Raw genomic sequence first — 25,628 nt, forward strand, 5'->3', positions numbered from 1 at the left:
ATGTGCTAATCAATCTTTGGAACAACATAGTTGATCAGGCTATGCCACTCCCAAGACTGACCATACATCCCCGAGCTTACCTGTGATATTCAACAATCGTAATACTTTTGTTCTTGTCATTGTGATACTAATTTTAGTATGAATGCAGGGACGTATACTTTGTTAAATATTTTATTATTTAAAAGTATATTCTCTTAGATAGAGTGTTTTAATCCCTATGTATTTATAGTTAGTATATCTTTTATGGGTTGATATACTTAATTCACTATAAACAATGCTCTGATACCAATCTGTCACACCCCAAAACCACGAACGACGGAAACGTTCAGGGGTGGAGGACGTCATGTAGAGTATCACAATAGTGTAAAATAGTAAACAAGCAAAAACATCATCCATTGCATTAAAATTAAAGTTTTAATACATGAGTGTTATTTCATAATGTACAAAAATAATATGAATAATCAAAATAAGGCGAGTCTTGTCTGTGCTCCATCTTCTCAAAAATATGGCCATCGCGCCTGTCTCACTGATGACCTGAGAATACAAGTTATTTTGAAAGCGAGTATCAGCTTTAAAGATGGTGAATTCATAAGTAATTAAGGTGTCACTGTCTGGCTTATGAAAATCTATTATGAAGGCCATGTAAACCTTTAATGAAAATGTTGATGTAAGTATGAAAAACCCTAGAAAATCCCTTGCTTTCTATAAGTATGAAATGTAGTCTTCTACCAAGACCCGAATTTTTTGTTATGACAATGTAGTCTTCTACCAAGACCCGAATGTTTTGTTATGATAATGTAGTCTTCTACCAAGACCCGAATGTTTTGTAAGTAAAATGATAGTTTTTCCTTCAATTGTTTAGTACTAAAGTACTTAGTCTAACTCATCGTTTATGTGAATGTATCACAAAATAAAGTAAACAGGAAAATGTACTACTGTAAGTGTTGTCACTGGGTACTAGGACTAACACAACATCGCATTAAGCGAAATATGTAACCTAATGAACATCCGAAGATTGTCCAGAACAAGTATTAATGTAAGTTGTACTACTGTAAGTGTTGTCACTGGGTACTAGGACTAACACAACATCGCATTAAGCGAAATATGTAACCTAATGAACATCCAAAGATTGTCCAGAACAAGTATTAATGTAAGTGTCATCGCTGGGTACTAGGAGTAACACAACATCGCAATAAGCGAAAGGTATAACCTTATGAACAATCGAAGATTGTCCACTTGTCCTCTGTAGCAGCAGCAAGTGGGTGGAGGGATTAGCCCCGGTTATCGATCTACCTATTATAAGTAGTAACCTTAGACCTCCATAGATGGTCATCGACCACTGGTGCTAATCAGTGGGGTTCGGAATGGTAAGTCCCGCCGAGATATCCCATTGAACCGGGATAGGAAAGGTAATTTACACAAAAAGTACTAATAGATCATCCTCGTAGTTCTAAGTACAAGTATCCAGGTAAGTAAATACAGGATAATGCACCTATGTAAAAGTGTTCTTGTATGGTATTCATGTAAGTGTGTTCATGTAACAGGTAAGTATATGTAAACATATTCATGTATCACGTAATCCTAAGTAAGTGTACTCATGTATCATGTAAGGTATTGGTATAGACTCATGAATGAACTGACTCTTGTGTGATTCCTTGTAGTAGTAATAATGTTTGATATCTTCTAACTATCCCTATGATAGTAACTGAAAGGTAATTGGTTGTTTACGTAGGTTTATGCACTCTTGCTACCCAAGAGTATTGGAAACTAAATGAAGGGTGAAAACTATAATTTCTAACATATATATGAACATATGCGCATAAGTATAGTTTGATTCAAGAAGGTAAAATAATGGTTTTGCAAGATATCTAGGAGTTTTGAACAATAATTAAGAATGACTTGATGTCATTTTAATAAACATTTCAAAACTAATACTTTTGTTATCAAGGTATTTTAAGATAGAAAACCACTTCATGTGTCACCTTTTGAAATATGTGAAATCTACTGTGTGAAAACACAGTTACAAAATACATAAGATTGATTTAATAACATACTGTTTTCTACTTGTATTCCCCCCCCCCCCCATTAAAACGTTTAAAATCATTTAAAACATTGATTAAGGGGTATGAACTCACCTGTAGTTGGTAGTTTTGATGAACTGGACGGTGTAGGATTGTTAGGCGTCAAGTGAGGACTTGTACACACACTACGATCCTAATGAACATATAATCACACATATGTGCACTCAATTAGACTCAAGTTACTAATTGATAATGTTAAGACATCCTAGACATAATAAACACTTTATATAAGTGTTTTAAGCCCTAAGGATTGCATCTAAGCTATTGTGGGACAAGGCACTTGTGTTTAGGGTTCCAAAGGACCCCATATATGAGTTTACTCTCCTTATACCATCACACATGGAGTTTACGGTTGTAAACTCCCAACTATGAGTGTATTGTGTTTTTTGAAGTTCCAAATGATTCCTAGAATTATTCCAACTTGAGTGGTTAAATTCTTGGAAGGGTTTAAGGCCTAGAAACACTCCTTAGAAGAGTTTACGGCCCCAAGGCCATTTCCTTTGGAGTTTACGGCCGTAAACTCCCTTGGAATGGTGTTTTTGTTGCTTTCAAGTCTTTTGCATATGTAGGATAGGTTCTAGACTTTTACCTAAAGCATATGAAGACATTAGGCACACTTTGGTGCCCTCTTTCATGTTTACGGACCAAGAACCATGTCTTGGCCGTAAACTCAATTTGGAAGGTGATTTTGATGTGTTTTGGTCCTTGATTTAAGTGGGAACAATTCCTAGTAAATGTCCAAAGCTTTAGGTGTCTTAAAAGCACCCTTTTGTGCATGATTTTGGAGTTCACGGTCCAAGATCATCTTGGGCCGTGAACTCCCAAACTTGGGTGGTTCTTTGATGTTTTCTTGTCCCTAATACACTCTTATATAAGTCCAAGGCAGTAGTATATCTCGGGGGAAAGGCTATGCATTGTTTTCGGGAGTTTACCGCCCAAGAACACCTTAGGGAGTAAACTCCTAAATCTAGTGATTTAGCTATGTAATCTATGTTATGAACACATTTAAAGCTATATAACACTACTAGAGAGGGGTACTCACGATTTGGGATAAAAACCCGAAGATCCGTGAGAGAGAAAATGGCTTTTCTCTAGTTGGAAATGCGAATAATGAATGAATTTGGTTCAGAATTCTATTTATAGTCCTGAAATATTTTTGGCAGAAAATATTTTTATTCTTGAAATGATTTCTAATATTACAGAGTGTTGGAATAACAGTGCTGCACAAAACCCTAGTGCAACCACTCTCCTGATATCTCCTTAAGTGTAAATCCTGAAAAACTGCCAAACTTATACCCGAAGTCTGGAATTTCACTGAAACTGTTCTAAGCTCTATTGTCTTGATATGGTTTGTTCAGAATGGAAATTTCGGGTTGTCACAGATCTTGATTTATGAAAGCCTAGTGCCCCAAGTGTTGCACCTCTAATGGAATCACAAACACTCTATGCAAAGGATGATGTAAGAGAGAGGAGGGTTTCGACCACTCTTTGGTTTCTTAAAGGCTTGGAAGAAAATCCCATGTAATGGGGTCTATTTATATTTGTGGCTGCTAGGGTTTTCGGTGGAAACCCTAATGTGACTACTTAGGCCTTAAGCAGCTCATGGACCCATTCTAGAATAGCCCTTCGATGAATTCCTTATGGGATTCCCATAGAATTCTTCCAACCTTATTCCAAGGTAATCCATCAGCCTAACTGCAACTATCAAATAATTACCATATCAGTCCCCTTTATTTAATCAGTCTCTTTTAATCACCAAATTAATTCCAAATTAGCTTATGTTCAATACTAATTAAATAATATGATTTCCAAATAATATATTAATCTTGTAATATATTATTAAAACCATTTTGAGTATGAATTGATCATTCATATAATAAATTCTACCCTCTCTCCTCTTGTCATCCTATCAAGTTGCATGAGTGAAGGCAATCCAAAAGGACCATGCTCATAATTAGGTCAAGTACATACCAAAATAGTTAAGGGCTTAGACACCTAATCCAATAGCTTCGACATCATAATAGGCATGGATTGGTTATCCTCTCATCACATCAATATTCTATGCTATGAAAAAGCAGTGCATCTTCCCTTACCAAATGGATAATCCCTAATCATCTATGGAGACAAACATAGCAAAAACCTTAAGATCATATCATGTATGAAGGCCAGAAAGTATCTACAAAAGAAGTTCTATGCCTTTTTAGCTCACATTGTTGATAAGAAGAATAAAGAGAATGAGATCAATGACATACCTTCGGTGTACAAATACCATTATTTTTTTTGGTGAGGATCTACACGGATTACCGCCTCGAATTTCGAATTGACCTGGTCCTAGGAGCGGCACCAGTAGAAAAATCCTCCTATAGATTAGAACCATTAGAGATGCAAGAACTTTCTAGCCAACTACATGATCTTCTCAACAAGGGATTCATCAGACCGAGTTTCTTGTTGTAGGGAGCTTCAGTGTTGTTTGTCAATAAGAAAGAGGGATCTTTCAGAATGTGCAACGACTATCGAGAACTGAACTAGCTAACTATCAATAATAGATACCCACTTCCTAGGATCGATGACTTCATTGATCAACTACAAGGGTCCAGTTACTACTCAAAATCAACATAAGTTTTGGATATCATCAACTGAGAGTCATGGAAGAAGACATTTTGAAGACCGCATTCAGGACTCGCTATGGACACCATGAGTTCCTAGTCATGCCATTCGAATTGCACAACGCCCGAACTATTTTTATGGATCTGATGAACCGTGACTGCAAACCCTACATAGATAAATTCGTGATTGTGTTTATAGATGATATTTTAATATATTCACGAACCAAGGAAGAACACGGGAAACATTTTCAGATGACCCTGGAACTGTTGAGAAAAGACAGTTTGTATGCTAAACTATCCAAATGTGATTTTTTATTAGAGATGTACACTTTCTAGGGCCTGTAGTCAGCAACAAGGGAATATACATTGAACCCTCCAAGATAGAGGTCGTTAAAAACTTGGAAGCACCAAAGATGCCAACAAAAGTGTTGGATTTGGTGTCTAAGCCCATAACTATAATTAGGATGTATTTGACCTGATTGTAGCATGGTCCTTTTGGGTTACCTTAACCAGTGCAATTTGATAGGATGGACTTTTGAGAATAAGGTTATTTATGATTTATAATATATTATAAGTATAATATATTAATATGAAATCATATTATTTAATGAGTATTGATCAAGAATTAAATTGGAATTAATTTTCTGATCAAAAGAGACTAATTAAATATATGGGGATTGATTGTGTAAATCAATGATTCTTATAATTTGGGCTAATTATCCATGGTTATTTAGGATGGGCTAAACCAATGAGATAATCCACGGATAGTCCATGGAGGTTAACCCATGGAGCCTAAATAATATGAAAGGTCATTAGGGTTTATAAGGTGTAACCCTAGCATTTGCTACACTATAAATAAACCCCCTAGAGCCAAAATCAGTTGCCACAACATTCTTGGAGAGTCTGTATTGATTTTGTGCTAAATAACTTATTCTCTCAAGCCTCCTCTTGCATAGTGGTGTTTGTGAACCACTAGAGGCATCACATTTGAGGTGCTCAAGCTTTCAAAGGTCAAGAACTACAATTCCTTCTAAGAGGTAAGTCATCTAAGTAGTTGTATTGCTCAATTGTCAATTTGTATGCTAGTTAGGATGTATGCTTTGGAAAAATATAAATATGCATGTATAATTAGAGAAAACATAGATCCAAAGCATCTAGGGTTGCATGTGCACCATAGGAGTGTTATAGTGCTCAAAACCCAACAGTGGTATCAGAGCCTATGATTGTTTTTTGTTATACTTGATGCTTGTTAATTTCAAAGTTGAAAAAAAAATCGATTTTCTGGCCTCTGACTGATGAACTCGCTGAGGTTTGTCTCCAATTCATGAAAATGATTGTAAGGAAATGCTTTCACTAAGTAGATTTTAAAGAGTTAGGAATTGTGATATTTGCATTCTCAAATTCTACTGTGACTACGACATCCCTCTTCATAGTTCGAATTGTGAGAAATGACAAAAGGTCTAAACATTTGAGACTTATTGTTGTAAGTTCTAAAATTGTTTAGACACACATATAAGCTTTCTAATAAATGGTGTGTGAGCTTAGATAAGGGCTTATCGAAGCATATTGTGTCAAAAATCTAAATTTTTGTAAGAAAGTCAATAAAGTCTTGATTTCTAGAAGTCCAGCTGATTTCTGGATTTATGTCACAGCTAGTGGGAGCATAAATGTTATGCAAGTAACAAAATAATTGTTATGCTAGTGGGAGCATAATTATTATGGTAAGTGTTGCAAGTTAGCAATGTTAATTATATAAGACAAAGCTTTTTATTCGCAAAGTTGCAAGGTTGAAAAGTTGTTTTTCTATAATTAAGGGAGAGCAACTTATACTTCATTTGAATTATAAAAGTTTAGATTGACATTTTAATTAAATTTAGTCAAGGATTTATATGAATACCATGTTGAAATGCTTCAACATTGGAAATTATATATATGGAAATATTATAGCAAAAGACTGGTCAAGTATCATCTCTTTATGTAATACATTATGAATCGTATCCCATATGCTTCGGGTCTAGGATCGATTGCATGTGCTATAATATTCATGTGTTCTAATTTTCCAAATGCCTAGGGCATTAAGAGGGAAAAAGGACTAGAACTGGATATGACTAAACTTATTAAACAACTTCTATGAACAATCCAAGATTCGCCAAATATTGGTTGCTTATGAATAGTTGGAAGTACAATAATGGATGGACCATATTGACATTATTATGAATAGACAAGATTCTATTAACAATGAGTTGTTGTATGGAAAATATGGAAATATTTCCAAAATGGGAGTTGGAGGTCAAGAATCTATGAGAAAGTTAGAAACTTTTATGCAAGAAGGATGTTCAAACGAACGTGCTTTGAATATGAGACTTCAGATCTGTGGAATCGTCTTGTAACAATCTCCAATGGAAAGTTTTGTAGTTGACAAAGTCTTTGTGGCTTGTGTACATAGTCATTACAAAAGGATCACTGCTTATAAGTTTAGAATCTAACAAATTACAGTAAGTGGCAAGAACTTGGTATTCTTACACTTACGATAAGGATTTGGAATTGTGAAATGAGTATCATTGGAAATGTTCACAATTGATCTATTTCACAAAGTAAGGACCGTATGTAAAACATAGTGTGCATGCTTGGAGCATGGGATAGCTATTGTTTTAATTCAAGTATTAGTTGATAAATTGAAACAATATACAATGAATAATGTGTAATCAATATGGTGATTGAATGAAAGGTGTTTTATTTATATTCAAAAGTTTTGGGGCCATATAGGATTAATATTATTCTTATGTTTCACTTTGCATGTTTTGACTTCCCGAATAATAAGATTATTCAAACCATCCACAATCGATCATACTTTAGAAGTAGGTAATGAGGTTAGATTGTCATGAGTTGGCTTGTAGATTGTCTAAGTCGTTAGACATAGCAAAAGTTTGCTACAACATTCATGAGTGCTCCTGAAATAAGATTTGAGTATTGGATTCAAACCGCACTCACCTAAATTACTTCATGGAATTTATCACGAGTAATTGTGAGACGATAACAACATATAATCTTCAAACTAAGATATATGAGTTGTTGACTAGGAGTTGGTTGTGTATTGACGATTCGAAAACGCATCAGTAACTTGATGTTATAAAACGTATCGTTGTGCATGACTTAATGAGTAATTAGTACAAGCATATAATGTCGAAGTTTATCTATTCCTTTTATCCTAAGAGGATTAAAATTGATATCTTGGGCCCCTCGATGATTCTGTTTTGACTATGTGTCGGGCCTGATCAGAACTAAATTGATGTGTTCAATTTTGTTCTATGGCAGACGAATCGGAAATTGGGAAACAAATTGCAGGACAATAAGTATAACTATGTTCCATGTATTTGTCCGCATGGATATCTTGAGAACAGAGGAATATATGATCCCTTATCTAAAGGGCAATTCACTGACTAGGTCAGAGTTCGATAGTGGCTTTCGAAAGCTTACGATTACTAATCGAATCATGAAGATGCATTGGCAGTTAAAGTTATTAGACTTATCTAAGTGGGAGACTATTGGATTTGGTGTCTAAGCCCATAACTATAATTGGGATGTACTTGACCCGATTGTAGCATGGTCCTTTTGGGTTGCCTTCACCAGTGCAATTTGATAGGATGGACTTTTGAGAATAAGGTTATTTATGATTTATTAATATATTGTAAGTATAATATATTAATATGAAATCATATTATTTAATTAGTATTGATTAACAATTAATTTTGTGATCAAAAGAGAATAATTAAATATATGGGGATTGATTGTGTAAATCAATGATTCTTATAGTGTGGGCTAATGATCCATGGTTATTTATGATGGGCTAAACCAATGAGATAATCCATGGATAGTCCATGGAGGTTAACCCATGGAGCCTAAGTAGTATGAAAGGTCATTAGGGTTTATAAGGTGTAACCCTAGCATTTGCTACACTATATATAAACCCCCTAAAGCCAAAATCGGTTGCCACAACATTCTTGGAGAGTGTGTATTGATTTTGTGCTAAATAACTTATTGTCTCAAGCCTCCTCTTGCATATTGGTGTTTGTGAACCGTTAGAGGCATCACACTTGAGGTGCTCAAGATTTCAAAGGTTAAGAACTACAAGTTCTTCTAAGAGGTAAGTCATCTAACTAGTTGTATTCCTCAATTGTCAAATTGTATGCTATTTAGGATGTATGCTTTGGAAAAATATAAATATGCATGTATATTTTGAGAAAACATGGATCCAAATCATCTAGCATTGCATGTGCACCATAGGAGTGTTATAGTGCTCAAACCCCAACAAAAAGTGCATCAATTCCTAAGCCTTGTAGACTATAACCGGAGATTTATAGAGAACCTCTGCAGAATAGCCAAACCTCTCACAAGAACAACTTAAAAGGAGAAATTTTTATATTCGGGATACAAGCAAGAAATTGTGTTCTAATGGTTAATAGAAATGTTGTGTAGTGCACCAATACTATCCATCCTAGAAGGTACCGATAATTTTGCCGTGTATTGCATTGTGTCACACCAAGGGTTGGGATGCATGTTGATACAAAGAGACAAGGTCATTGGTTATGACTCATGACAACTAAAGGTGCATGAGAATAACTACACCACCCATGAATTAGAATTAGGATCTATAGTTTTTGCATTAAAAATCTGGCACCACTAACTTTACAAGATGAAATGTACCATTTATACGGATCACAAGAATTTTCAGTGCATCTTCAATTAGAAAGAGATTAACATGAGACAGCAAAGACAATTAGATTTGTTGAAAGACTATGATTGTGAGATCTGTTATCATCCAGGAAAAACAAACGTTGTGGCAGATACCTTAATCTGTAAGGAGAGAGCAAACCCTCGCAGAGCCAAGGAACTTACAATGATAATCCAATCCAACCTGGCCGCAAAAATTCAAGATGCCCAGTGAGAGGCTCTCATGGAAGAAAACATCGAGATAGAGTGCATGTGGGGAGTGGAGAAACAACTCGAAAGATGGATGATGGAAGAAGGTATTTCATGGACCAAATTTGGGTGCAAAACTTCGGTGATACTAGGAAATTAGTTATGGATGAAGCCCATAAGACCAGATACTCCACACATCTCGGAACATACAAGATGTACATGGATATGAGGAATCTTTATTGGTAGCCAAACATGAATGCTGAAATTGCTACATATGTGATCAAATGCTTGACTTGCGCTAAAGTCAACGCAGAACATCAAAAGCCCTCGGGTTTACTGAAACAGCTATAAACACCCATGTGGAAGTGGGAACAGATTGCAATGGACTTCTTACCGAAGCTACACAAGACCTCCAATGGTTACAACACTATAAGGGTAGTGGTCGATAAATTGACCAACTTCGCACACCTTCTGCCAATAAAGGAAACAAAAAGAATTGAAAAGCCTACTAGGACTACTTCTGAGAGATAGTCAAAATTTATGGTGTGCCATTATCCCTTATCTCGGATAGGGTAGTAGGTTTACTTATCGATTCTAGAAAACCCAACAAAAATCTCTTGGTACCCACCTGGATATGAGTGCATCATACCACCCCCAAATTGATGGTCAAAGCGAATGGACAATCTAGACACTTGATTGAGTTCTCCTATAAAAACAACTATCACACTAGCATCAAGGTTGCACTATTCAAAGGCATCTACGGTTGACAGTGTCGTTCTCCGATATGTTGGGTAGAATTTGGAGATACTTATCTCACAAAGGAGCAAGCGAGTAATACCTTGCTAACCAGTCCAGATATCATCTATGAAACCACCAAGAAGATTGTGCATATTAGGGAGAGGCTAAATCTTGCTCGTGATCGCCAAAAGAACTATAATGAGATTAGATGCAAACCCCTCAAGTTCCAAGTTGGAGATAGGGTGATGTTGAAATTCTCACCTTGGAAAAGGGTCATAAGATTCGGAAAACAGGGCAAGCTTAATCGAAGATATATATAGGTCCTTTCGAGATCCTTGCATTTGTCAGCTAGTGGCCTAATAACTCAAGTTGCCCTATGAGCTAAGCAATGTGAACAACACCTTCCATGTATCAAATCTCAAAAAGTGTTTGTCAGATGACAGATTGATCGTTCCTCTCAACGAAATACAGGTCAACGCCAAACCAAAGTTCACTGAAGAACTAATCGAGATCATGGATCGAGAAATTAAAAGAATTAAATAGGGCCATATCATACATACTTATAAAGCTAGCATTTTTCCTTGAACCTCATGCATTTGAAACCCCCATAAAAATTTGCAAACACCTCATGCATTTGAAACCTCTTATTTTAATAAATACCACTCAAAAGTCTCTTAATAATGATTAACAGTTCAAAGGTTTTATAACTTATATAATATATTTAATAAACAATTAATGGATACTCTACTATAAAAAGGTTAATCTTTTTGAGTAGACACACAAATACAAATCACATACAAAATTCACAAAGAAAACAAGTTTAAAGTTTTTTTTGTTGGTTTGAGGGATTTGAACAATTTTTCGAGCCATGTTATTATGTTGAAGTTTTTAATGTGTAAGTTTGTTATCTACTAATTCTTTTTTGTATTTTCTTGATTTAAGTATTCTTTTAAGAATATCATTGTATGTTGTGGTTGAAATTTTAATGTAAATCAGATTAGATTCATGTTATCGATCATATGTTATGGAAGGTGATATATATAATATTTAATTAACTACTGTATACATGTTTGTATGTTCATGTTGCTTCAAAACAATAATTAATTAAAAATCTTGAATATGTCATATTATCCATATTATCCATGTAAGCCTTTTTTTAAAATGCAAATTGTCTATCTTATCACTTTATATTTTAGTATATGTTTAACATTTTAATTATAATACTAAGTTCTTTTTAAAAGTTTCTTTCACTTATTAATAATAACAAGTGGTTTTAAAATTAATAAGCAATAATTATAAATAATAAAATCAAATTACATGGATATGTCATATTATCCGTTCAAGTCTCTTTTGAAATGCAAATTGTCTATCTTATCACTTTATTATTTAGTGTATGTTTCACATTTTAATAATAATATTAAGTGTTTCTTAAAAGTCTTCTTTAACTTATTATTAATAATAAGTGGTTTAAAACTAATGAATAACAATTTTAAATGATAATAACATCAAATTATAAATTACATTTAGCTATAAAGAAATTGTATTTTAAATGAACATTATTATTGAGATTAGAAAATGATCGCATAAGTAAAAATATAATTAATCAATAATAATAATTGTTACAAATAATACTAAATAGATAATTATATTTAATTTTATTAATGAGGAATGTGGGTTGATGTCAATGAATATTATTGTTCAAAATAATTGAGATTATATATATATATATATATATATATATATATATATATATATATATATATATATATATATATATATATGTATGTATATATTAGTGTAAAAATATTATTTCAAAGTTAATGTCATTAACATAACCATTTTAAACATATATTTTAACAATATATTTTTAATCTTCGCTGCACAACGCGCGGGAATTCGTCTAGTTTCTATAGTAAAGGTACAATGAAACTCTAAGCAAGGACCATAACAAGATCAGATAAAAGATAACTACCTCACCTGTTCGAAAACATCCCGACTACAAGCTAAATTTTAGGACGAGGCTTCTTTCAACAGGGGGATAATGTAACAACTGAAGGAAAAACGACATCAATTGTCGTTAGAAATAGTATAATCGAACAAATGTAATAGACTAAGGATATACATTTTATTTAATATTAATATAAATATGCAAATAAGTCCTTACAAATTTCTAAAAATATGGATAGTCAAACCAAAAGGCTAGAAATCGAATGCACAAAAAGTTTAATTACCACACACACACACACACACACACACACACATATATATATATATATATATATATATATATATATATATATATATATATATATATATATATATTCAGAAAGGACACATCGATGTGATTCTGAAAATATAAACTTTGTAAAAATCAGACTTAATATGAAGGAGATATGAATTTTATAAAATATAAAAATCAACCGTGTATAAAAACATACAACGTAAAAAGTTACAGAGAGATTGGTTAAGTCTTAGCTAAAGTCGTAAAAAGAAGAATCGTAATATTCCTCGAGATAAGATTGTTGAGACGAAGAAGACCAAAAAGGTGCTCGTATGAGAGAGTTATGGTTTTTATAAAATCATTTTAGGATATCCCCTCCTTACAAAGTATCAGGCTAAAAAGAAAGTTGGAATCAGCTAAAAGAACCTAAAGGAAAGTTGTAGTACTCGTTAAGGAAATCATGTGGGTATAAAGATAGTGCGTACATGAGAGTTACGTATTTTACAAAATCATTAAAATCCAAAGATAGTGCGCACTTTGACACAAGATTCACAAAGATACGAGTGGAGTTTCCTGACGAGATAATGACACGTGTTCATGCCCGGGTGGAGCCACCATGTACACGCGTAACGTGCACCCTTGGGAAAAACGCAGCGTGCCCCCAAGAATTGCTTTAAATAGAAGTTCAAGGTTAGACCTATTCCTCTCCCCTATCAAATCCTCTCTCTCAATCCATGATCCTCCCGACCTCCCGAGCGATCCTGAGCCCCAGCTCGACGCTCCTAAGCGCCTGAAAAGCAGGCTACTAGGGTGAGTTCACGACCAAATTTTTATCTTTTTAAAAGTTTTCCGAGGTGAATACATGCTAGTTAATAAATTATTAATTTCTAAAATTAAATTTAGATATTATATCATAGTCTTTTATAGAACGTAGATATGGTCAAATCGTTAGTATTATATTATGCCTGGTAGTAACTTTGCCTAGATGTTATGGATAATATTATGTCTTCTTGTTATATTGCACAAATGTAACATCTTAAATTTCAATTTAAAAATAAAATAAGGATGTTAGTGATTAAAATATGTCAAATAACATGTTAGAGTTAGGAAAATGCAAGTAATGGTAAGAACTAGAGAAATGTTCAAACTAGAAGGACCATAAATAAAAATTTGAGTAAATAAAATGCAAGTATACTCCCCTGATTCTCACTAGTCGATTTTTCCAAGGAAGAGAGTTATCTAACACTGAATGCTTCATTTCTTGAAAACAATACTTTATTCAAGAGGAGAATTGAGCATTCGAACAAAGAAAGCGATGAACAAAGGCATGCGAGGTAGAATCTCTTTTCCTCTTACCTATAAATTCGAATTTGATAAGTGGTTGAAACCCCTAAGTCAATTTCGATGATATTTAATGATTTGGGATTTGATTTCTAACCTGTCTTGGGTGATTTCAATGGTTCCAATCTCAAACTAATCATTACATTGATGGTTTTGATGATTTTGGTAAAAAGTCAACAAGAACCATAGACTCCCAATTTGAGAGATCTTGTATTTATCTGTTAAGTTTTGATGAATTTAATGACCTAGATGAAGTTTCATAACAATAAACCTAATGGGATTGCTCAACCTCATCCATGATGGTAGAATTATGTATAAGGAGGGATTTGGATGGATTTTTGGGAAACAGTGATGAAAGCGATGTAATCCTTTGTAGTTGAGAAATTTTTGGGTAAAGGAAGTTCATAATCTTGAATGGATACTATTAGAAAAATTTGGATTCAAAACATAAGGTGTTACTTGATTCTTGGATTGATATATGGAATTATTAGTCATAAGGGGAATTTAGGAATATGGAAAGGAATTGAGGATTCCAAAGTTTATATTAGAAATTTACAAAGAGATTAGTTATGCTTTCAAGTATTTAAAAACTTTCAAAATGAGTGTAAATTGAGTTGGGAATGTCCAATCCCATTATAGCCTAACTAACCGTTCTCTTAGAGAAGAAGAGAATCACTATGATCTTAAAGGTTTCAATGAGCACTTAATTGATTAAGTGGGGTGTATTTTGATGATAAAACACCTCCTAATCATGTGTGAGAATCTATGCATATAGTATAAAGTGAATTGAAAAGGGACTTCAAGAACAATGCAATTAGGTTGTGAAAATTAGAAAATATTTGTACAACACTATTGACTTGGGCAGAGTGGAACTTAAACTCTTGACAGGTAGATTTGGCTGTTTGAAACCATTCACTCGGGCATAGTGAAATGTCACTCAGGGCAGATGGATTTGGGTGTTTGAAAATTTAAAATTTTCTAACTTGCATTTGGCTTATCCGTTTGACCTGATTTCAATTGCACTAGTAATGGATGTATGAACAATGATGTTTAGAAGGGTTTTTTTTATGACTTTCAAGGGTATATTGGTCATTTTTTACCTTCACCTACTTTATATATGTCGTTTCTAGGAAGGATTTTCTTGTAGAAATTGAGCTAGAAAAGAGTAGCACACTACCTCGGGAACTAGGTGAGTACGTGTGGACTTTTCCCACTTTGGCGTACATGAAAAAAATGAACTTTTGATTAACATGAAAATGTGTTTAACGTATTTAAAAATTGAAGTTTCTTTACTTATGAAACGAGTACTTTTGACACTAAGGTACGGAATGAGTGAAATATGAAAAGTAATGATAAGAATGATTTGCTCGAGCCACGATATCCCCGTAACATGATATAAAGGGATCTATCGGGGTGGCGCCACCCCTTTGCGAGATAGATTAGCTAACGGATATGATGCTAGACTGGACTGATTTTGTTCTTTCCACTTTAGTATAGACTTGGGTGTGTTGCTAGACCCTAAGTAGAAAAATGCAAACTGTTTAATAGTGCAGTTAGCCTTTAATATTTAAAAGGAATAGAACGTGACAAGAAATGTCTTATAATATGTTATGTTTAACAAAATGTTTTTAACAGAATGTGAAACGAAATGCCTTTTATATTGTGTCACGCGTAATGAAATGTTTTAACAAATTGAGATAAATGATTTGGGTCTCAAACCTACGTATCTCACGAGAAGTATTCTAGAATAATAAAGTCCATGGGAGACTAGTGGAGCATAAGTTACCTTTTCTTTGATCTTGTAAATCTTGGTTTGCTTGTTATGGTTTATTTGATATAATGTTAGTAACACCCAAGAGATTGTTTTGAAACTATTTATTTAAGCCCTGATGTTTTGTTAAATGGTCTTTGTTAAACCTTGTTTTTGGATTAAACCATAATTTTAAATTTCTTTGAAAAATATAGGGTGTTACAGTTGGTATCAGAACCACAGTTTAACTAAATTAGTATTAGATCATTCCACTCCTATGATTAGACTATGTTTATGGAAAATATGAACAAGACATAGGATTGTTATGGTTCAAGTTAGATGACCTTGTAGGATACTACAATGAGTGCTCTTAAAGTAGTAAAGAACATGATACTAGTATATTGGTGGCTTAAACTAATGGATAGAATCTTTTAGATAATGAAATCAAGCATAATTATGTGTGATGTGAGTATAATAGTATATGTCCCATACTATTATAATCACATCATACAAACTCTAACTCGGTGGAATATGAATGGGGTATGTGAAATATGGGATAGACCTTTGCTATGAATGTTGTTAGAAATTTCATGTCTTAGGAAATGCCATGTTAATGATTGAAATCAACTAATATGGATATCTGAATACTGTTGTTTACTAAAGTGTTGAAGTATTCTAGTGTAATGATGCGATCAAGGTGTCAAACATCCCACGAAGAAGAACGAGGACAAGCCCCAAATCAATTCCATCATGTGAATAGGCCACTAAGAGTGGTCAACCAAGGAAACAATAATGGGGACCTCAATTCCCCTTTGGTCATCCTTGAGGTAGTCCAACTACTGTTGGAATCACACCAAGAGAAAAACCGAATTGAAATGAGACGACTGATTGATGAACGAATGAGGGATTGATCGAGGACCTCATCGAAATCACGTGCTTAAGGTGACACCTCCATTGATGTTTCCAATATTAGTCGTCCATTCATGCAAATCCTCCTCCTTCACCAACACCACCCCGACCTCCTGTGATTGCTCTAAAAGCACCACAAGGTGGATAGATAGGAGATAGTGAAAGTGGCATTAAACACTTTATGACATGGCACCCGATGGAGTTCAAAGATGACAAAGACCCAATGGTTGTGATGAAGTGGATTGCCGAAATAGAACACGTCTTCTACACTTGTAAGTGTGAAGACAGATTGAAAGTGGGATTTGCTACCTATATGCTCAAAGATCATGCTCTCGGATTGTGGAACAATCTTCACAAGGCGGTTGGAACCAAAGGGATTACATCCCTCACTTGGGAAGAATTTATGAAGCGCATAAAAGCCAAATTTAGCTCTTCGAGACGCCAAGATAAGTTGGTGAATAAGTTCTTTGCTCTTCAAAAATGCAATATGACAATGGATGAGTACACCAAAAAGTTTATCGACATGCTCCCATTCCATGGGAATACATTACCCAATGAAGAGGGTCGGGTGAAATGCTACCTTAAGGGGCTTCCAGATGACTACTCCTTGGAAGTGGTAAAGGCCACAACACTTGATGAAAAAATTGAGGAGACCTCTAGAGTGGAAGACATGATACTCAAGAAAGAAAGTGAGAGACAAATGGTTGGTGAAAAGAGGAAATTCCATGGATCTTCGTGATCGCATAAGAGGATTCCCTCTGTATCTAGATACTTCAAAAGACATGAAGCCAAAGATTGTAGGAAATATGGAAAATGACATGGTGGCGAGTGTAGAGTCAGGTCGGGAGAATGCTTCAAGTGTGGAAAAACTGGTCACAAGGCTAAAGATTATAAACTGCAGGATGTGAGAAATGTGGAATGTTACTCGTGTCATGAGAAAGGGCACTACAGTGCACAATGCCTGAAAAAGGGAATTGAGACTGTGGGATTTACCGCTAATAAGAAGGTAGAAAAGACGTTGTTGCGAAAAGAGGATACTTCATGAGTGAATGGGAGGCAAATATAACCCACCATGTTGTAGTAGGTACACTACCTGTTGACTCTAACCTCATACACATATTATTTGATTCGGGTGCTAGCTACTCTTTTGTATCACATAGATTTTGTCGTAAATTAATTGGAACCTTAGCCACACTGTCACAATCTTATAGTATTGAAATAACTCATGGTACCCATATCTTAGTGAATCACATGTACCTAGATTGCCTTCTCGAAATAAATGGTCAAGCCATTTCTATCGATCTACTTCTAATAAGGATTAAAGGATTTGATGTGATAGTGAGAACGGATTGGATGGGAGCTAATGATGCAAAAATATTGTGTGGAAAGAGAATGGTCTCTGTCAAGACTACAAAGGGAGAAAAGTTTTGTGTGTATGGAAACCTGGACAACAAATTTTCTTTTGTGATATCGGCTTTCAAAGATCAATGTGTCTTTCAAAGGGATGTGAATCATTATTGGCATGCATCCTGGATGGAAAGAAAGTAGAAAAATATAGAAATGAAGATATTTATTAAATTTTCGAAAGTCTTTCCCGAAGAATTATCTGGTTTACCACTCGTAAGACAAGCTAAGTTTGACATCGATCTAATGTCGAGTATAAACCCCATGGCTCGTGCATCCTATCGACTTGCTCCCTCGAAAATGAGGGAAATTATGTCTCAACTTCAAGAATTAATTGACAAAGGATTCATTCATCCTAGTTCATCCTCGTGGGGTTCTCCCTTATTGTTTGTTGAAAAGAAATATGGATCAATATGCATGTGCAAAGATTACCGAGAACTCTACAATGTCACGATAAAGAATCATTACCCCTTACCTCGCATTTATGACTTATTCGATCAATTACAAGGAGCATACTACTTTTCAAAAATTGACATTCGTTCCGGCTATCATCAAGTTCGAGTGAAAGATGAAGACATTGGCAAAACTACCTTCCGAATGTGTTATATACATTACAAATTTCTTGTAATGGCCTTTAGGCTCACTAACATCCCATCCATTATGGACTTGATGAATCGATTTTGCAATACTTTCCTTGATAAGTTCATCATTGGCTTCATATATGACATTTTGATATACTCAAGAAGTGCAGAAGTGCATGGAGATCACTTACGCAAGGTTTTACAACTACTCAAGAAGGAGAAACTCTATGCAAAGGTCTCTGAATGTGAATTTTGGCTACTAGAAGTTCAATTTTTGGGATACGTGGTGTCTCGTGAAGGTATAAAAATTAGCCCAATGAAAATTGAAGCGGTCATGAAATAGGAACCACGGAAGAATCCAACCAAAGATAGAAATTTTCTTTGACTAGACGGTTAATACATATGGTTTATCCAAGATATCGCCAAGGTCGCGGTCCTACTCACCCAACTTACCAAGAAAAAAGTTAACTTTGTGTGAGGTGAAAAAGAACAAGAAACATTTAACATTTTGATGAAGAAACTATGTGAGGTCCCAATCCTCACTTTATTCGATGGCATGGAAGACTTTATAGTTTATAGTGATGCCTCCAACAAAGGGATTGGTTGTATGCTTATGCAACGAGGAAAGAGCATTACCTATGCTTCTAGGTAACCGAAGGATGTAGAGACACGATACAACACTCACAGTTTGGAGTTAGCTACAATTTTTTTTGCCCTAAAAATCTGGAGAAACTACCATTATGGTACCAAGTTCAACTTGTACATAGATCACAAGAGTCTTCAATACATTTTCACATAGAAAGAATTAAAAATGAGACAAAGAAGATGTAGAGAACTCATCAATGATTTTGATCTTGAGATCATATATCATAAACGGAAGCCAAATATGGTGGCATATGCCTTAAGTAGATAGACTCTTGAGAAACCTATTAAAGGAGGATCAATGCAAATTGATGTGGAGTCTAACCTAATCCAAATGATCAATGATGCTCAATTTGAAGCGTTGAAGGAAGAAAATGTTAAGAAAGAGAAATTAGGAAGGAAAATTGAGGTTGGTAGAAGGAAACAAGAATTGATGACCATTAGGAGATGAATTTGGGTTCCCAAACATGGAAAGAATCAGAATTTAGTTTTGGATGAAGCTCATAAATCAAAATACTCCATTCATCCCAGTAGTACCAAGACCTATAAATATTTGAGGAGTCACTTTTGGTGGTGAAATGAAACCAAAAGTTGTGAAATAGATATACAAGTGTTTTACTTGTGCTTAAGTCAAGGCGGGACATCAATTTCGTTATGAAAAGGTCCAATCACTTCAAACACCGGTTGGAAAATGGGAAGACATTACTATAGACTTTGTGATGGGCCTACCAAGAATGAGAAAAGGAAATGAAGCCATTTGGGTGATTGTAGTTCGTTTGACTAAAAGTTCACTTTTCCTTGCTATAAAGGAAATAACCCCTTTAGAAAATCTTGAAAAGGTTATATTGATGAAGGGGTGAGACTTCATGGTGCCACTTACCATAGTTTCAGATAGGGATGCTAGATTCACATCTAGATTTTGGAAATCCTTACAAGAAGAACTGGGGACAAAATATGCTTGAGCACTGCATACCACCCTCAGACGGATGGGAAAACCGAAGGACTAACCATAATTTAGAGGATGTGTTAAGAACATGTGTAATTGATTTTGGAGGAAAATACAACGATCACTTACCCTTTATGGAATTTTCTTATAACAACAGTTATCAATCAAGTATTGAAATGCCAGCTTATGAAGCATTGTATAGAATGAAGTATAAAACACCCGTGTGTTGGCTTGAAGCTTGAAAAAGAAACTCACGGGTCTTGAACTCATAAGGCTAACAAATGAAAAGATAGAAGTCATTCAAGCTAACATGAAGGTGGCTCAAGATAGGCAAAGAAGTTATGCAAGTTTGAATCAAATACCTTATGACATAAAAGAAGGTGAATTAGTAATGTTGAAAGTCTCCCCATGGAAAGGAGTTATGAGATTTAGTAAGGAGGTTAAATTGAGTCCAAGATACATTGGACACGTGAAGGTATTAAAAGTAGTTGGAACCCAATCCTTTAATTTGGAGTTTCCCTAAGAAGTACAAGGAATACATGATACCTTTCATGTAAGCTACTTGACGAAATACTTTGGAAAAGTGGAATTGACAATTCCATTGAAGGACTTGTAGAATTGATGAGAATAAGAGACTAGTAGAAGAACTAGAGGAAATTCTTGAAATGAAGACCAAAAAGCTAAGGAACAAGGAAATTGACTTTGTGCTAGTCAGATGGAAGCATGCGCTCGGCCCAATCTCACATGGGAAACAAAAGAAGAAATGATGAGGAGGTAACCTACCATCGTGGACTATGAAGCGATTATGAGGACAACATCCTCTTAAGGGGTGAGTAATTGTAACATCCTAAATTTTAATTTAAATATAAAGTAAGGATGTTAGTGGTTACAATATGTCAAAAAAGCATGTTTGAGTTGCGAAAATGTAAGTAATGGTAAGAACTAGCAATATGCTCAAACTAGAGTGACCATAAGTGAAAATTTTAGGAAATAAGATGCAAGCATACCCCCCTCATTCTTAACAGACGTATTTTGCAAGGAAAAAAGAGCTTTAATGGTGATTTATTCATTTCTAAACATTTAGGGCTTGATTCAAGAGGAAGAACAAAGGCATGCAAGGTAGAATCTCTTCTCCTCTAACCTTGAAATTCAAATTTAGGAAGTGGTTGAAACCCTAAAGTCGATTTTGATGAGATTTAATGATTGGGGATTTGGTTTCTAACCTCCTTTGGGTGATTTCAATGGTTCCAATCTTATACCAATCATTCCATTGATGGTTTTGATGATTTTGGTAAAAAGGCAACATGAACCCTAGAATCCCAAATTGGGATATATTGTATTTAGATGTTAAGTTTTGATGAATTCCATGACCTAGATGAAGTTTGACAACAATAAACCCAATGGGATTACTCAAACTCATCCATGATGGTAGAATTATGTATAAGGATGGATTGAAATGGATTTTTGGGAAATGGTGATGAAAGCGATGAAATCCTTTACGATTGAGAAATTTATGGGTAAAGGAAGTTCATAATCATGAATGGATACTCTTCGTATGATTCGGATTCAAAACATAAGGTGTTACTTGATTCCTTGATTGATATATGGAATTATTGGCCATAAGGGCAATTTAGGAATTTGGAATGGAATTGATGATTCCAAAGTTATAAAGACATTTACAACGAGATTAGTAATGCTTTTATATAATTAACAATTTTCAAATGAGTGTATAATGGGTTTGGTTCAAACTTTGTAAACTTTGGAATGTCCAATTCCATTATAGCCTAACTAACCATTCTCTTAGAAAAGATGAGAATCACTATGATCTTAAAGGTTTCAATGAGCACTTAATGGAGTAAGTGGGGTGTATTTTGATGATAAAACACCTCCTAATCATGTGTGAGAATCTATGCAAATAGTATAAAGTGAATTGAAAAGGGCCTTCAAGAAATAAAATTTTGTACAACACTATTCACTCGGGCATAATGGAACTTCCAATCGGGTCGGGTGGAATTGGCTATTTGAAACCATTCACTCAGGCATAGTGAAATTCCACTCGAGTCAGATGGATTTGGCTATTTGAAAATTTAAAAATTTATAACTTGAGTTTGGCTTATCCATTTGACCTGATTTCAATTGCATCAGTTAAGGATGGATGAAAAATGATGTTTAGAAGGGTTTATTTTATTTTTGACTCTCAAGGGTATTTTGATCATTTTTTGACCTTCACCTACTTTATATAGGCATCTTCTAGGAAGGATTTGCTTGTAGAATTAAGCTGGAAAAGAGTAGCAAACTACCTCGGGAACTAGGTGAGTACGTGTGGGCTTTTCCCACTTTGGGGGTACATGAAAAAATAAACTTTTGATTAACACGATAATGCGTTTAAAGTATTAAAAAATTAAACTTGGTTTGATTATGAAATGATTACTTTTGACACTAATGTATGGAATGAGTGAACTATGAAAAGTAATGATAAGAATAAGTTGCTCGAGCCATGATATCCCATAACGGGATATAGAACGATCTATCGCGTCGGTGCCAACCTTTCACGAGAAAAATTAACTAATCTATATGAGGCTAGAGTGGACTGATTATTTTCTTTCCACTTTCCTATAGATTTAGGGGTATTTCTAGACCCTAAGTATAAAAACGACAATGGTTCAATATCGAAATTAGCCTTTAATGTTAAAAAGGAATGGAACGTGACAAGAAATGTCTTGAAGTATGTTATGTTTAACAAAATGTCATTGATGGAATGTGAAAAGAAATTCATTTGAAATTGTGTCATGAATAATGAAATGCTTTGACAAACTTTGATAAATGTTTTGGATCTCAAACCCATGTACCTCACGAGACATATTGTCTTACGTATTTTTTTTATGCCATGTATCTCAAGTGATAGCTAAAGGCGTGAAGTATTCTAAATGTAATGAAGTCCATGGGAGACTACTGGAGAATAAGTTACATTTGCTTGATCTTGTAAATCTTGGTTTGCTTGCTATGGTTTATTTGATACAATGTTAGTAACACCCAAGAGATTGTTTTGAAACTATTTATTTAAACTCTGATGTTTTGTTAAATGGCTTTTGTTAAACCTTTTTTTTGGATTAAACAATAGTTTTAATTTTTTTTGAAAAATATTGGGTGTTACAACAAATAGTTAGGATAATATTATGCCTAACTCTGCCCAAACCATTAGGATAATATTATGCCTAGTCATTGTTATGGCCAAATTTCTTAAAGATAACATTATATCTAGGTATTACTTTGCCCGGATACTCATCAAATCATCTAAACTAATATAATTATATAGTTATATAGAACTATGTAAGCATAGCATTAAAAGCAAAAGCATACTATAAGGCTAATCAAAACAGATGTTAATGAGACAACTATGCATCGATTAGCTAATCCCCGATCTATAATTGTCAAATATTAAGTGAGTGGGAAAGGTATGTATAGATCTATACAGGGATGACATCCCTACCTATGGTTTCTGGCTACAACCTTAGCGATCAAGTCACAAGAGGGATAACGTTATTTTCTGTTACGACGTCCGATGTAGCATCATGCAGGACAAATATCAACTAGAAACCTCGATTATGGGAACTCATTGCAACATTGTTTCGCTAGCCTTAAATAATTGAACAACTTAGAGGGGAACGACTTGTAGTAGTAATATTGTACCTAAAATAAATAGTAAGGAAAATACTTTACAAGAAAGAAAATTTAGTTAATAAATGTGATACAATTCCTTTAAAAGAGTATCTTAACAAATATCCAAAATACTTATAAAAATTATACGAAACGACATATAAGAGTATTTTTTAAACATAAAAACCTATGAACTCACCAAAAGAATGTTGACATTTTAAAATCACATGTATTCTTAAGGAAATGAAAGTCAAGAGTGGCAGTGTCATCAGAGATTCACGCAAGGGATTTATTTGCAATGTTGTTTTTTTATCGATATCTGGAATGTAGTTTTTATTTTCTATGCTCGTAATACAATAGAACATTTTAATAAACTATATTATTAATAAAAGTAATGCTTGTGTTACATATCTGTGTATTGTTCAATGTATTTAATTTCTATAATTCCTATCAAACATCGCACATCCCGACGATTCCCCCGCTAGCTGGGGGTGTGACAATATGAAGATTGGGAGGAGTTATGTGATTGGATTGATTGTTGATAGCATGAAGATTTGATATTATGCCAATTTGTTAAGACTTTTAGTAAAATAAACAGGAGATTGTTGGGGGTTAAGGGAGAAGAAGGTTATATGTCATTTCTTTAATGAGAGTTTTGGATTATACGAAGTGTAGTCCTTAGGGCACATAGTCAACCAAAATGGTATCTTGGTTGGTCCGGCCAAGATCAAGGCAGTGGTGCAATAGGAGGTTCATAGGTCTCTATTCGAGTTTCGGAGTTTCCCTGGAGTTAGTTGTTGATAGCAGAAGATCTATCTCTTTTGAGTATATACACTAGAAATCAAGGAAGTTATGTAGCGGTTGGCCTGGTTAGGGATTTCAATATTTGTTGATGACAGTCAGTGGTAGTTCGAGCCCTAAGTAGGGGAGAACTTGGTATTCTGATTCGAGGCTCATGGAATGAGTTCGACTATTAGCGTCTGTGTCACGGGCCAGAGGAATCTACGACTCGATTTTGTGGGATTATTGGTTTGGTCTTTTGACACAAGATTAATAGGGGGTAGTAGGCTATCGTCAAGAGTTGGAGGTTACAAAGTTTTTGAATGAGGTTTCGTCAGTATTAGTCGAAGTTTTTTAGGCAACATAAGGAATTCAAGGATTGTTCAGATTGTGAGTGCGGAGCAAATTTCCATAAGGTTTATGTCTTCAAGGATGCATGAGTTGTCCTTATAGTAGGAAGTTGGCAGGCAAGGAACTCGTTGTGTTCAGAAGTTCCTTTTAGGAGTGCTAGGGGTGTTGTTAGAGAAGCGTTTGATCCGATGAGCTTAGGTATGAGGTATAGAGGGCATGGTTAACTCGCAGCATGGGTTGGTTATCTTTGGTTAATGATGGCAAGTGGTTGATCTATTGGTGAACTTCAGAGTTTGGTTTGTGTATTTTCGTATAGGATTCATTCAGTAGTATATGATATCATTGAGTTTAGTTTTTCGATCCATTTTCAATGGATTTGTCATTTTGTTCCTCATCGGCATTTGGGGTCGTTTGAGGGTTTCTAGCAGTTAAAGTTGAAAGTGTCGTTGGTGCATCAACTTTTCATCGGGGTTTTGCCATTTGTATATCTAGGTTTCTGGGTGTGTGTACCCTTAGTCATTTGGTTGTGGGATTGTTGTTTCTAGCAAACTTGGGTTTAGCAGATGTCTTTGGTTAGTGAAAGTTCGGATGCTGCAACAACATTGTTCAATTTTCAGGGTGATCTTGGGTCTGTGCAAAGTCTAGTTTTAGCATGTAATGTCAGTAGTTGATCCGATCAGGGTTCCGTCAACATTTTGGGT

This window comes from Lactuca sativa, chromosome 8 (assembly GCF_002870075.4).
Source record: "Lactuca sativa cultivar Salinas chromosome 8, Lsat_Salinas_v11, whole genome shotgun sequence".
Classification (NCBI taxonomy): domain Eukaryota; kingdom Viridiplantae; phylum Streptophyta; class Magnoliopsida; order Asterales; family Asteraceae; genus Lactuca; species Lactuca sativa.